This window comes from Crassostrea angulata, chromosome 3, assembly GCF_025612915.1.
Source record: "Crassostrea angulata isolate pt1a10 chromosome 3, ASM2561291v2, whole genome shotgun sequence".
Taxonomy (NCBI): Eukaryota; Metazoa; Mollusca; class Bivalvia; order Ostreida; family Ostreidae; genus Magallana; species Magallana angulata.
The window spans coordinates 43,857,693-43,870,466 of record NC_069113.1 but is presented as its reverse complement, the minus strand read 5'-3'; the positions used below and the strand labels follow the sequence as shown (position 1 = coordinate 43,870,466).

General features: G+C 34.6%; 1 long non-coding RNA gene and 2 pseudogenes across 1 annotated transcript; 2 read left to right on the top strand and 1 right to left on the bottom strand.

Annotated features, from left to right (window-relative positions):
* The window catches only part of LOC128175885 (uncharacterized), a 30,641-nt pseudogene extending 27,826 nt beyond the window's left edge, over positions 1-2,815 (top strand).
* An 817-nt stretch (positions 2,816-3,632) lies between these two features.
* On the bottom strand, positions 3,633-5,491 carry LOC128175884 (uncharacterized; annotated as a pseudogene).
* LOC128175889 (uncharacterized) lies at positions 5,243-5,993 on the top strand. The gene is made up of 3 exons (XR_008242733.1): positions 5,243-5,366; positions 5,578-5,750; positions 5,823-5,993. It is a non-coding gene; the product is annotated as an uncharacterized LOC128175889 (long non-coding RNA).
* Positions 5,994-12,774: the final 6,781 nt, after the last annotated feature.

The window sequence follows — 12,774 nt, the reverse complement described above, 5'->3', positions numbered from 1 at the left end:
GCCAATAATAACGTTGAAAGTATCAGAACAGTTTTCATTCAACGCGAAAATCTAAAATGTACATTATAAACCTAAAATTAGCGCTGTTTAGTGTTTATTATAAGGAGAAAAAATAAAGATTGGATTTTAAGGATAAGACAATCTGATGGAAGGAGTATTACCATATTTTCGCAAGCAAATTTTCCATTGTGTTTTTTTATATTTTAAACACACAATAAAGACACACATTTCAAACGAACAATGTCGGCGACGACCGCTACAATATTTTAATTGTTAAACGGAACAACTAAGAAAAGATTGTGCAATCTCAGCATATTTTCTATCCAATTACATGTCTGATCAAATCAATCATAAATCGATCCCATCGGGCTTGATTAAATTTGACCACGCTCTGACCAAAATTATATACTTTTGATATACTCAAAGAATAACTCCTTATTCCTTGAGTAAAACAAATAAATAAGCATCAGCTATAGTGGGTAATAAAATAAAACAACTAAATTCTTTCAAAAACATATATTGTTCCTCAATTTTAAAAGTACATCTGCCTCAGACATTACGATTTTAAAAGTACTGAAAAAATGAATTTTTCGACTTTCTTATATATAAATATTTCTTTTTAATTTATTCACCTTATGGTGACCCTCTTACTGATTCAGAATATGTAATTTGTTTTAAAATCGATCAAGGCATTCTCGAGAAATTAAGCGTCAAAGTTCTGAAGCGAGAGTCTGAGTACCTCAGTCAATAGAGTCGTAAACATGGCCCAGGTGACTAGGGATCAAACCCCGATTACCGCAAATCTTTTATACTATTTTTCGCTTAGATCTACGATTTTATCTTTCAAGTCAAAAGTTTAACCTAATCTACTCAAAAATCGGACGGAAGACCCACTCGTTGCTCGCAACGAGATCGTGTCTAGTTTGTCTATGTTATTGTTTTACATTATTAATTTTATCCATTGTATGTGTATAACAATGCAGTAAAGAATGCGAGAAAAGAAATGGAGCTACATCACAGGCCTGCTGGAGTAATTCCCCCTTGTTCAACCGACCTTAAGGAAGTTCACTACACATTTGACTTTTCCCAGGCTCTCTCCATCCCTCATCACGCACGCCAAGGACCACTGTATTTCCTGACTCCCCAAAAAGTTCAGTTGTTTGGCGTTGCAATTGAAGGACAGCACCATCAAATCAATTATCTGATTGATGAGGACCAAGGCATCGGGGAAAATGGTGCAGGGATCAAAGGTGCCAATGGTGTTGTCTCCATGCTTCACCACTGCCTCACAACCTACGGTTCCGGAGAAACGTCATGTGTGATACACTGTGACAATTGTGCAGGTAAAGTACGCACCTACAATAAAGAGGATGACATGAACTATTATTTGTCGTTTGGTAGCAAACATTAATATTTTCTATTTTTAGGTGAAAACAAAAACAGATATGTTCTGGGATATCTGATGTGGCGAACTCTCATGGGCTTGCATCACGATATTCAGCTGTCAATGCAGGTTCCATACCATGGCCGATGTCTTGTTAATGCCGGATTTGCTAACATAAAGCGGCTGTACCACAGGACGGATGTAGATAGCCTTTCCGGTCGTGTTGAGGTGGGTAAGAAAAGCGCCAGATCAAACTCTCCCGTTACCTACATCAACGACGCTGGAGAACACAGCTGGGGGTGGTATGATTGGAAGTCGTTTACCAGCACGTTCTTCACAAACGTGAAAGGCATCCGGAAAATGCGACATTTTAGATTTTCATCATTATCACCGGGTATTTAGTTACATGTATGTAAAACATAGACCGTATATCTGGGGTTTTTTCCGCGTGTATCCAATTTCCGCTTTGTTCGCGACGATTTCCGAATCGCGGAAAATATATCAGCCTAAATTTGATACAAAGTGTTGTTCTTATAATATAGTTTTCTATTTCCTTATGAAGTAAACAGGTATGTAAAAATACAATGAACTGTGTTCAGTAAGTTTAGAGTAGAAATCGCGGGATCGGAAGCAAGCGCAAGATAATAGGTAAGTAAGCCTCATAGTTTATTTAATAATCCATTGACAAGCTAATTAAAACGGTCGCTTTTCTTGCGTAAACCAATGTCTAATTATACCTGAGCTACTGGTATATGTAACGGTACATGATCTATTTATCTATGACTGTTTGCGTCTCTGAACATAATTATCGGTAATTATTTAACATTAAGGAAATGGTGTAAATGGTTTGTCCAAATTTTTTATTAAAAAGAGCGGCAATTTAGATACTTTTACCCTCTTACTTCAAAGGGTTAAACAATCTTGAATTATATTTTTACTATGACTTTGAAATAGTGAAAATTTAATTTGCGTAAATTTTATATACCGTTCTAGGTTCTAAATCGGGGAAAAACATGACGCGGAAAAAACCTGATATACGGTAATTCCATCTGATCGACAGACTATTTATGTATCTTGAAGTTTATATATTACTTTTTAATCAATATCAATACAGTCAAATAGATTGTAAAAAAAAATATACATGTATAATGTCCGTATATTCACTGTGAAAGGTACATGTACTGAAATTAATTTATTCTTTTTTATACAGGAAAACTGTTCGTCAAAAGTGACGCCGATGACAGTGAACGAGAAATCACGCTTCTGAAATCCAGTATAAGTCCGGAAGACATAACAACGCGATCAGTGATGCCCGACGTTCAACCTCGCGGCGGGATGACCTCAGAGAGGCAATGATACCTGTTCCGTGTTGTTCGCCCTTTCATACGAGATCCTTTTAAGGACACTACCTGTCCAGAGGCTGAAGAGTGATGAAGATGATGATAAAATGAACGGTTTTAAATGAAAATATAAGGTATTGTTAGGATTCATTTAATGACATTGAAAGTGTATTTATTATCATTTTCCAACACGTTTGAATTTTGTTTTATTGAATACCAACATTCTAAACATTTGAAAATGTCAATTAGTTTAGTGAAATATATTTCTTCAGGACAAGAAATGCCGTTGTTTTATTTTTGATGACGTTCTAATGACATTGATATTCTATGACGTTTTGCAACGTTTTTATGACGTTATCTTGCATTAGTTAGTGCATTTCAAATGCATTATATCTAGTCTTAAATTGAGTATTTGACTAAACATTTGGCATCAAAATGCTCAGAAAGACTTGCTTATTAATAAACCAGCAAAAATCCATTTTCCAAAATTTGTCACAGAGGTCCCTTGTCGCTTGACGCAACTCATATACGACTTGATAGTAGGTTGTTTGTAACGAGAGTTAGTTATAGGCCCTGAGTCATATTCTAATATATGTATTTATAAACTGATAGGAAGTTCTACACTAAACATGATCGTAAAATATATATTATCCAATAAAAATACCGATTAAATGATATTTTGGTATGTTTTATAAATAAGGTTTATCATCGCAAGGTTTTTTTTTCATATTTGATCAGACACAATTTAGAGACAGTGTTAATTATCTAAGAAAAACTGGTTTGGTGCCACTCGACAATGTGTGAAAGAGCATGAGTATTTTTGTATCATAACAATCAATGGGATTTGATTTCTTTCTTTTCTAAACTTTTAAAAGTATCATTTTAAGATTTTAGGTTGTTTTTTTATTTCAATACAACGGGAAAGTCAATAGCAACAACGATACCACTAAAGGTGCGTAATGCCTTCCTTCTTCATAAGTGGTTCCTCCGCTGTCTAATATGACAAAAAAAGTATATCAATTAAACGTTGGGTGCTCCACACTCTACTTTCAAACAAAAAAATGTATATAATGTAATGACAATCATTTCGGTCTTTTAAATGAAAACGTGCATATTGCAATTACCTTTGTTTACAAACAGAACAAAGAGAAAATAGATACTGAATACCTTTCAAAATATTTACCATATTTCCATTTTTCTTACGATTCTAACAGAACCATTCCCATTCCATTTGTGTTGTGAAGGTCGATGTGGCAATGAAAAAAGCAGGCGCCAGGATTGTTAGCTTTGAATCGAATAATGACATATCCACCAGTTGGAACAATGATAGTGTCCTTTGCAGGTGGACTTTCCAACTGAAGGCCGGGGATATTGTAACCTGACTGTGTCCAGCTATTGTTGGCCCATTGAGCGGAATTACAGTAGTTTTTAGAACCAATACATTCAATTTCAGTTGTTGAAGTCAAGAACTTCCCTGTATCCTCATTATAGCTTCCAAATCCCATTTTCATGACAAAGAAATAGTGACCGTGCAAATGAATAGGATGTGACCACCCTCTCCCATTGCCTAAATTAGTAATGACAAACTGGTATACCTTTTCTGATGACAGTTCGACATTGTATGTGCAGCTGCATATTTTGTCTTCCCCGCAATTACTCTCGGTACACTGTGTCCTAAGATCTGCTTCATTCGTCAAAATTGGAGAAATAGGATGAATAAATTGACGACCATTAACTGAGCCTGGTGTGTTTCCTGATTCTCCAGGGAATGCAAAATTAAAGAAGAGTGTCTCATCAACTGTTAGTACTTCATTGAAATTCGATAAAGATTCATTGCTTTTGGCTTCGTCAAAGGTAATGCACACCCTGTTTGCACTTGTTGGATAAAAGAGATATGGACAACTGAACGTGACACATAGTGATTGCACTGTGCAATGGCTTTGATCATTACTATCTTTTTCTGGATATGTTAATGGTTTTCCCTTATACTGTATTATCGCCTCGGCTGCGTGATATTCAGGAGGATTCTTTGCTGAGAGGTCTTCAATGCTCTCCGCCACTAGAAGATATGCATTCTGATTCCTATTATTTGCATTTAAGGTAAAGCCATACCTTTCACCAGGATGAATTATGAAAGATTCAACTAGCAAGTCTTTGCTGCCGCTTTCATTTCCTTGGACTATTTCAAAGCCGTCTGATGCACGTACATTTAATTGAGGATGACCTTGAACATATACCCTAAAGGGATACAATGTGGCTGCGCGTATAACACGAAATCGATATGAGTATGAATACTCCACTTCAAATGTTTCTTATGGAGCACCATTGTGAGTATTTATGTCGTTCGTGTCGATTGTTCCTGAGTAAAAGCGCCCCTTTCCATTGATCAACGCAGAATGAATATGAAATCTACTAAAATTAGCACCATCAATAGACTGTGTAGGTTGAATCAGCGTGTTTCTGTTAAGATTATACACGCCATTTATCATGCGTAGATACAAGGCTTCTGGATCATCGTCATGATTCCAGTCTTGTAAAATGATGTTGAAACCAACCTGGGGCTGTGAATAAAATTTATATTTTGGATATATTATGAGTCCTCCATATAGTCCCATGCTACGTTGGTCTCCGATATGTGCATGGTAAAAGCTTGTTCCATGTGGTTGAGCAGTAAATTTGTATGTATAGGTTCCTCCTGGGAGAATCGGACTCTGGCTGATGAAGGCCACTCCATCAGATCCTGGAGTTCCTTTCTGATGCATGCCATGCCAATGTATTGTAGTGGAATCGGTGTTTAATTAAATTTACGAACATGAATTATCATTGTTTGATCTTCATATGCTTCAATTGTAGGGCCAGGAAACTTTCCATTAATGGCTATGACAAGACGAGATCCAAATCCGTCTCCAGTAATGACTTCCGACAGCCTCTCATTAGAAAGTGGAAAACTGTAACTCGTATCATTATACAGATATAGACGACCATTTCTAGGACGAACTAGCGAAGGAGGGTTCATTGTCATCATAGTAAGTCTGTGTTCAATTGTAAGTGAGCATTCACAGGTGGTATCAGTTTCTCTACATGACCCCGTTTTGCAGGTAGGGCCATTTCCTGGACTTAGCCACCAGCCTTGTTGGTAGGTGTTTTTTTTTACACAAAACAGGAAGAACAAAAACTTGATCCTGAAAAGAAATGAACTGCAAATATAAAACGTAGGCTAGAGTATGTATGTTTAAATGTCATAGTCAAAATAAATTGTCATTACTCTTACTGGCACACCGTGTTTCCATGTGAGTTGCTTCTGCGTTTGTTGAATGCATTGTATTGTTCTAATAATTATCGATGCAAAATAACAAACAAAAACTGAACAATTAACCATAATATACCTACAGTGCGCATGTAGTTATGAATTGGGATACAATTTTTTGGAAACATACATTAAGTGTAGTCGTAATTTCTATTTAAGGTGTTTAGGGTCATGTTTTGTGAAATTTTCGTCTACAAAAATCAAGTTTAATACATTAGTTGCTGTGATAAAAGTCTAAACAATTTTTATAAAAAGTTCCATATTAAGCCACAGTTACTCTGAAGAGTAATATACTGTTACTTCCATTTCGCAAGACTATCATTCATTTATGTAACGATATTTTAGCTCAGTAAAATACTCTATTTCAGGCCCAATCTGTAAGTCACTCTCTCTATTATACATTGAGAGAAGTATTGTACTGTTTGTGCTTATTATACGTATTTACTCAAGTATCCATGCAAAATGTATCGCTTCGATCTTTTCAGATTGTTCAGTATAACTTCATTTCACGTTATCTAAAAATATTTTTCCAGTTTTAAAATACAATTGAATTCATAAATCGTGTGTGACCACTACTACTAATTCTGAATTTTGCAATTAAATAATGAAAACAAAAACCCGAAAGGCCTCATCGCTAACGTAAGTTATATCGGCCAAAACTCTATTTAAAGGGACTTGGACGGAATTTGAGATCAAAAATTTTATTTTTATTTTTTATGTATAAAATGGTTAACTGGTGCATTTTAAATGATTGACCAAAATATTGAATGTTAAAGTCAAGTTACAAGCAAGATACAGAGATAAGAATTGATTGTTATGTAAATAAAGCTCGAGTCTTATAGTTGTTTACAAAAATGTAATGTAGAGAATTACCATGTCTTGGACAACATGACATGTACAAAACAATTTAAACTAATTCAATATCTTCATATTTACTATTATCAACAAAAGAAAGATACAATTGATTGAAACTTACACCAATATAACAGATGTGTAAAAATGACAATATTCGAGCTTTGTTTACAAAACAAAGAATTATGAACTCTGTATCTTGCTTATAACTTGATATTTGACTTTCAAATTTTGACAAAGCATTATAAACTTCTATAATTATCAGATTAAACATTGAAAATGGAAAAATGAAATTTGAAAATTTTATGTCAAATCGTGTCCAAGTCCCTTTAAACAGTTTTATAAAGTCTAATACAAATCAAGTAATGTTTCAATGGCTGGTGTGACAACCAGTAAAGCAGGGTTGCTTCAATACATAATGATGTTGCAAATTGTAGTCCAATGTCTTTTGAATTCATGGTTTAATTCATATTTGGATCTCAATGTATCACACCGTCAATTATATTTCAGAAATATTTTTTCATAGACTGAATTATTTACTTTTTCTTTACTTAATTTGCAGTACTCCAAATATATAGCAAATATATAGCAAAGGACTATATATGATATGGGCCTAAAATGGCCCCCTATAATGAACATCATCATTTTACTATCATTCTTTGTTTTCTTAGTACAGATATGTATGTGATGTGTTTACATAATATCCATTTTGTTTCAAGTGCCCACAAATTAGAAATATGACATTGTAAAGACAACCATTTCCCGCCATTTTCTCATTTTTAACGTAAAACAGCTTGTTTTCAAGCAGTTTTTCCTTCTGAAAACACAGAGCACATTCTTGAACAAATAAAATATTTTAATGAGACATATCTAGCCAAGACTAATAAGTGACCGAAAATTTTTTCTTTGTTTAAGCATGCACTTTATATTTCCCATTCGTAAATAGATAAGAAAAATGTCAATTTTTGGCTGATTTTGATTGAATTATAGAAATGGCGTCACTTCTGACGTCATATACTGCCAGTGAGTGCAAATAAATCAAATAAATAGATGAAAAATATATTTTATATCAACTCTTCTAAAAAATTAGTTAACATTTTATTGTACCCGAAGCACTTAAAAAATCGGGAATTATGGGGGCCAAATTTAACTCATATCATATATAGTTCTTTCGATGCATTTTGGTATTTCGAAATGACCCCCACCCCTCTAGCACATAAGGTAGAAAATGATATTACGAGTCACATTCTATTACAATTTGAGGAAAATCGCTCTTGTAGAATTTTTTTAATATGCTATGAAATGCGTAAAATGACAATTTCCCATTATATCCTATAGCATCTGTACCTATATTTTCAGACGACAATTTCAACATTTAAAAAAATATGCCCATTTTTACATTTATTTTGTTGCAGTTTTGAAATCTCCTTAAATGCAGTCATCCTTTGTGTGTGATCAATTGTAATAGCATTTGACATGTAAATCATTTTATTATCAAGTACCGTACAAACACTGATGTTCAACGTTCTCCTATACTGTATGACATATGGATTTTAGCCGGTGTTTACTCTCTTTCTCTCTCTCTCATTTTAATTATATGCATTGTTTTCTCAAATAATCCTTGCCCACCTCACCCTCTAAAATAGACACCCTCTAGTCCTAACGGAGAGAATTGGGATCTTTCTCATCCTTGCTTCAACATATTTTTTTTTAATTTTACGCACATAAACAGAAAGTATTCTACATATAATGTTATAATTCAACCCTTCACCTGTCTCATTCTGGCCGAAAGCACCATTTTAAACAAAGAAAGCGTTCTCAATAATATTTCTACTTACAAATTTCTTAAATATTTCCACAAATTATAGCATTTTAGTTCTTCAGAAACAATTATAACGAATTACTGAGAGCAAGCTCACAATCGATACCCTCCCCCCCCTTCTTGCTAAGAAAAAATCATAACTCAAGTAGTCGCTATTATAAAAAATGATAACCGTCCTCTTTTTATCAATAACAGCTGCTCTATTTTTTTAATTGCTTCTGCTTATATGAGTATACAAACTAATTTCTATTCTTTAAATTCAATTTTATTTCAAATTAACTGTTAATGCATGTAGACATTGGTATCCTTATTATTACAAACATGACTGGAATCAAACGATAACCCACATGTCAAGCTGCCATTCAATGTTTTGAATTTTTTGGTATGGCGAGCCCGATTTTTCTCTCCACTTTTAATTCGAAAAAAGATAAAATACATCGGGGCTGGCAATTTTCAGAAGGCGGGGATAAGAATGGTACAATTTATTTAATTTCGCCTTAGACAAGCAAGCTTTGAGTAAAATTTTACCTTCTAATCATTTCCGTTCATACAAGACATGCCACATATAAAGCTTAAGCACTTTTTAAACAATGACTTTAAATTTTGCCCAAATGACCTTGGGTCAAGATCATAAAATACCTTTAGGTCATAATCAATCTTCGGGTGAATTAAGGATTTCCAATGTCTCTCCATAAGAATGATATGGACCAGACACGAATTTTGCATTTATCTGCCAGTGACCTTGCCCTTGCAAAAATGACCTTGGGTCAATCACAGGACACGCTCCAAGGTCATAAGTAGGAACTTCCAATGTCTTCCCATTACAAAAATATGGACCGGACTCTAAATTTGCACTTTTCCGCCCTTGATCTTGCCCGGATGACCTTGGGTCAAGGTCATGACACACCCTCAGGTTATACGCAAAGTTTTGTGAAGTATAAACTTCCAATGTCTATCACAAGAAAGATACGGACCGAACACGAAATTTGCAGATAGACGGACGGACAAGGGGATTCCTATTAAATATAATAACCCCCCCCCCCAAAAAAAAACTTCGTTTGCTGGGGGTATAATTTTTTTTTTCTCATTTATATTATAAACTTTGAACCCCTATTAGGGCTCCCTGTCCCCTTGAGTTCATGTTTTAAACAAGTGTTTTCACAGGCTATTTAGTTCTTGTATGGTTGCTGTCGTGTTCTTCAATTAATTTAAGGAATGTGTCGGTTTTCGTTTCAATAAGAATAAGAACTCAAAATTTGTTTTCGTCCATGTTGTAAATTCGTTGGGCATGGCTCCCCACGAATTCCACGAAATTGAGCCGACATGAATTCTAATGTTCAACAGTAAATCAGTCCAAATTCGTTCTTAATATATTAATACATTTTATTACGACATGATCCGCATAGTGGTTTAAATATAAATACGATTTTATTACGACGTGATCCGCATAGTGGTTTAAATATAAACACGATGTCAAATCTAGAAGTCACCTCAACATGTATTTATAAAAATGCTTGCCTTTTTATCGGAAATCTGAAAATAAAACACTATTCTGATTGCACATACAAGTATTCTGAAGTTGACATTAAAAAGATGCTTGACTTTCGGATTAACAACATCAATGTAGTTTTTTTTGTAGTTAGTCCTAAGGAACTTAAAATAAAGGATAATACAGAGTCCGCGTCAGCTGTTTCATATTTTGATATTCTACTGGAAATGGACTTTAATGGTAACCTAACAACAAAACTTTATGATAAACGCGATAACTTAAATTTTTCTATAGTCAACTTTCGTACTTATATAGCAATACTAGTATATCTTCATCACCTGCATATGGTGTTTTTGTCTCTCAATTCATTCGATACACAAGGGCATGCTCTTTCTATGAACAGTGTCTAAGGCGAGGTAAGCTACTGACAAACAAGTTGATAAAACAGAACAATCAACAGTCTCGTTTGAAGTCATCTTTTCGTAAGTTCTATGGTCGATACAACGATCGTGTCGGCAAATACCATATCTTCCACTGGGTCGCATGTTGACTAACGTTTTTCATACGTTATGTGGAATTTAATATACGTAATGTGGAATTTAATGTCGGCCGTAAAAATAATACACGGGGTTCTATGCAAAGAAAATCTTCATAATTTATTCCCTTTTCATACCAGAATTTGATAAAAACTGGTTTGTTATCCACTTTTATATTAGAGTTATACCACACAAGAATGTAATGAAATTTGTTTTTAAAATACGGAGAGTAAGTAAAAAATTCATATAACAGGTCCAACCAATCAAAACATCTTTCCAAAAGGCGTTGTTTTCTTTTAACAAACAATCGAACACAAAACTATCTCCAAAATCATACAATTTCTGTAAAATATCTTCTCCATTGAGAGCATAGAATATACCCATCCATGGTTTATGTAAACAAGTTAAGCTTTTAATCCATGTAGATTTTAGTGATGTAATAAAACTTCTAACATCTACCATTTTTATACCCCCTGACAGCGCCATGCAGTCTTCATGACACTTTCTTTTTTACTTTGGGTAAAGGCGTAAACGTTATAGGCTGTAAGTGTTAAAAGAAGAATAGAACCCATAAGGTAGTGTTTGCCCTGGAACCATTACCAGTCTTCATAAAACAGAATAGTGGTAACTTTATAAGTATTAAATTTAATTTTTAAACAAATCAAACCTAACTCTGTTGATTTTCGGGTAGAAGACGACGCATCTGTCAGTATCTAGAAAAACTAGCTCTAAATTGGCAAAATAAATCGCGACATTTATTTATCTTTGAAAAGCAAGTAGTGTATTGATCTTGCCCCTTTAAGTAAATATACTTTCGAATGTAAATTCTTGAATTGCGCATATCAATAAAAACATAACTTACTGTGTGAATGCATGCATCTCAAGATCAGTGCATCAGAACAATGCTCCTTAGTGTCTTAGCACTAGGCTGACAGTGGTAAAACAAGGTAGACGTTGCGAAAAGCGTAATAGTTGCATAATTATCTGGATGACTCATTGGGAATCACCTAGCGCATTTCCAGGTACAGTCCAAGAATATGCGCAGTTGTCTCAGGGGCACCCGGTTTGCACTTTCGGGAAAATCAGATTTGCATATACTCAGTTTAAAAGTTAAATCCCAACTTTGCATGGAAAATTCCCAATACAGACACCCCTTGAAATCCCCTTAAAATTGTCCGATTGAATAAGTCTCCCCCAGCTCCCTCTTTATTTCTTCTATAAAAACCTTTAGAAAATTGACATCCACTTAAAAATGGACCCAACCTCGAAGGGGGTGTCCGTTCATCCACGATAGCTTGAAACATCCTTAAACCTCCCCAATCTGAAGCCACAAAGAGGACACTAGGAGGCCCAATAGTGGAACTAAAATTACTAGTTTCAAATTTCAAACAGCCCTTTGGACATTTGTGTTTTTTCATTTATGTACATAGACATTAAAAGTAAAAGCCTAACAATAAAGACTAAATCTTGTCCTATAACGTCATATTCTTCTTTCCTATCTGCAGACGAACAAATCAGGTGTGTCAAAGTTTTCAGTAGTACTTTACTAACATAGTTTATTAGTTGCAAAAATGCAGCCATTTTGTAAAACTGCGACCAATTTAAGAAATTAATTTTTTAAATTTTTAAATACTTTTGGAAAATTTGGGTCTACTCGGGGTTTACTTTGGGTTTACCTGAATATTGCTTTTGAGGTCAACATTACGCACTGAAGTGTGAAGTAGACCCGTCTTTTATCTTGCCATCCTTCTGCCTGTAATTTATGCCTCTTGTATATTCCGAATGCACAGTTAGCGTCTGTTTTAAGGGGTATATTTCTAACTGGGCTTACTCTGTGTCCACTCTGAATTTACTTTGGGTCCACTCTGGGTTTACTTTGGGTTTACTCTGCGTCCACTCTAGTAAACCCAGAGTAAACCCAAAAAGTAAACCCAGGGTTTAGTTGGGGTTTACTTTCTGTTGGGTTGGGTCTGATCGGTACTGTACATGTATTCATTTAATTGAAAAAAATTATTGATTAGTGGAAACCCTGCACTAAAAGAGG